Raw genomic sequence first — 3,097 nt, 5'->3', positions numbered from 1 at the left:
AGCCTGCTTACTACCTGGGTGACAGGATTAATCATACCCCAACCAAAGTTCTTTACAACCTTAATATCATATATATATATATCATATATATAATATCATATTCCTTTAAACTGACTCTCCCTTCCAACTTCTGAGTATGGCAATGGTATCATTGCCATTACCATATTCAACTGAAAACATCTCATCCTTACTTCCCATTCTCACTGTCAATTCCCTAACCAGGCCCTTATCATTTTCTGTTTAGATTACTCCAAAATACCCCAATTTGGCTGATCTGACGCTAGTATCTCCCCACTTCTATATATCATGCCCAATGTATCTTTCTTAAATGTGGCTTATTTTCATACTTTATTCCTTTGTTCTAAAATGTATTTCTAATTCCCAGAGCAGTAAGTCTAAATTGCCTGTCATTCGAGTTATTCTCCAACATTATATATTCCAATCCTCTCTTCAATATACCTCTTACATAAGACAGTCTGAATGTTTCACTCTTCGCAGAATCCATGCACATTGCTACCACTCCAGCTTTCCACATGTACCCTTCATGTGAATTATATATGGTTATTCATTTTCTGCCCAGATCTCAATTCCTCTTTGAATCCTTACCTATCTAATTTATTGCAACATTTGTAACTCCTTCATCACTTTCACCCATGCCCTAGTCTCTTTTTCAGTATGCTCTGTTAGATATACTCTCCCTTCTTTCAATATGTTTTTGAGTTAACTCTCATATCAGAAATGATCTGAACAACCAGTTACTACAAAGCGTGGAAAGATGTATTTTATTCATTACAAAATCATGACTCAGAGATTTCTAAAACAGACTTAGTAAAGAAGATATTTCCAAGGCAGGGTGACTTTTCTGGTGTCCTTCAAGGTTACTTATTTATTTATTGAAAATCAATGGCTTTTAGAAATAGATATGTTGATCTGTGCTGAGACAACATATCCAAATTCAACTGGAATTGAATTAATGTCAGCAAGGTGCCTTAAAAAGAGAAAGAAGGCATTGGATTGGGAAACAGGAGACTTGTGTTCACTTCTAGGCCCAACACTGTCACTAGCTGCATGATCTTGGACAACTCAGTGAATCTGTCAAAATATGTTTTCTGAAGAGTACACCATTAACTAAGGAGCTAAGAAAACAAATTTTCTGAAGTGCACTGCTACAAGAATGTAACAAGTTTGTAAAAGAAGTTGTCAGGCAATACATAGTGAGCTTTGTAATGTCTCACCATCAAATTTCTGTATATAATTGTACTATAGTGATAGCCTATCAAAAATCATGGAACTTCAATTTGTCTTTTAGAAACAAAACAGCTTAAAGAACAAATAAAGATATTCATGTTGATTTCCAAAAACTGGTTATCCATTCATTCAATAAGTATTAATTTAGTGATCAGTATGCTAGGCTTTGGGGATGTGCAGTGAAGACAAATATAATAAATATTATATCTGCCCTCAAAGAGATCACTGTCTAAATTGGGAGACAGACAATTATAATAAAGGGTGATAAGTTCTGCAATGGTGGTAAGCACAAAGGGGGCCTCTGGATCACAAAGAAGAGGACAAATCTGTTCTAAACTAGTCTTTTGAACAGACAGTTGATTAGGCAAGGCTTTTCCTGCAATAAGTGACTGCTAGGCCTATAAAATATCCAGGAATATTATCTTAGTCTTACTGGGCTACTGTAACAAAACACCTTTGACAAGATAACTTATAAACAACAGAAATGTATTTCTTACAGTTGTAAAGGCTGGGAAGTCCAAGATTAAGGTGTTAGCAATGTCTGGGGGAGTCGTACTTCCTCATAGACAGTGCCTTCTTGCTGTGTCCTCACGTGATGGAAATGGCAAGGCAGGTATTTGGGGCCTCTTTTATAAGAGAACTAATCCCATTCATGAGGGCTCCACGTACATTATTTAATCACCTCCCAAAGGCCCCACCTCCTAATATTATCATATTGGTGGAGAGGTTTCAACATAGGAATTTTGGAGAGACACAAATATTCAGACCATAGCATTTACCAAATAATTTTAAAAAGTTAGAACAAAAATCCCTGAAGGGATTTGCAGATGTTTTGATACTGTGGTATAGTGGTTAAAAGTACAAGCTCTGGAGTGTCAGCCTGAGTTAAAATCCTAGATCTGCAAATTGCAAATTAACTTGGACAAGTTACTTGAGGTCTTTGGACCTTGGTTTCTCATTTTAAAAATCAGTACAATTCATAAATGTACCTCACAGGTTTGTTATGAGAATTAAATAGGTTAAAACATGTAAAATTCATAGAACAGCACCTGGCAAAGAGTAAACATGTCACCCTGCACACTTGAATGTCAATTCCAGGAGTGCAGGAAATCTAACTGTTGAATTACTAGCCTTTAGTAAGTGGCCCATACCAGGCATGGCTGAATGAATGAATGATCATCAATTTAACTTTTTTTTTTGTCATGGGTATAATCCTAAGAGGTAAGAAGGTTGAATAATCCCAATTGTTTTCATTGTTGCCTTAATATAGGCCCACAGAGTAAAGGAGGGAAAGGAATTAGGCAACCCAGCTATTCTACTTTAAAGTTAGATTTTAAAAAATAAAAGGGCTTCAAATTGAAATCATCTGTTGCCTCTCCTATGGGTTACATTAGAGCAAGAACAATTTCTTAACATTCATAGCTACTATTCATGGGGTGCTTGCTATATGCCAGAGAGGTGAATTGAATTGCCTAAAGTGAGGTAGCTCCCAGGTTGAGGAACAAAAATTTGAACCCTGATCTGTTTGACCTGAATCTAGTTAGTACAGTGCTTGACACATAGTTAATGTGCAATAAATATTTGTTGAATAAGTGGGTGAATAAATATATCAGCAAGTATATTTTCTTCTGTAGATGAACCTACAGTTTAGCTTTAAGGGTTTTCATGATCTTGATAAGCTCAAGCCAACGTTAAGAGTAAGGAAAAGGTATGAGCCACAAAAGAGAATTTACGTAGGAAAATCTCTTGACTAGAAATTCCAAATGGAAAAAGAGAGCTGCATTTGTTTAGAAGTTACACACACACACATACACAGGCATGCACGCACGCACACACACATATACATATA

At 36.0% G+C, this 3,097-nt stretch overlaps 1 protein-coding gene across 2 annotated transcripts in view; it reads left to right on the top strand.

Annotated features, from left to right (window-relative positions):
- The window catches only part of LOC105467976 (sprouty RTK signaling antagonist 3), a 128,298-nt gene that overhangs the window by 113,693 nt on the left and 11,508 nt on the right, over nt 1-3,097 (top strand). The gene's annotated exons all lie outside the window — the stretch shown is intronic.

This window comes from Macaca nemestrina, chromosome X, assembly GCF_043159975.1.
Source record: "Macaca nemestrina isolate mMacNem1 chromosome X, mMacNem.hap1, whole genome shotgun sequence".
Classification (NCBI taxonomy): domain Eukaryota; kingdom Metazoa; phylum Chordata; class Mammalia; order Primates; family Cercopithecidae; genus Macaca; species Macaca nemestrina.
The sequence above is the reverse complement of the archived record's forward strand: the minus strand, read 5'-3'. Positions and strand labels throughout refer to the sequence as shown.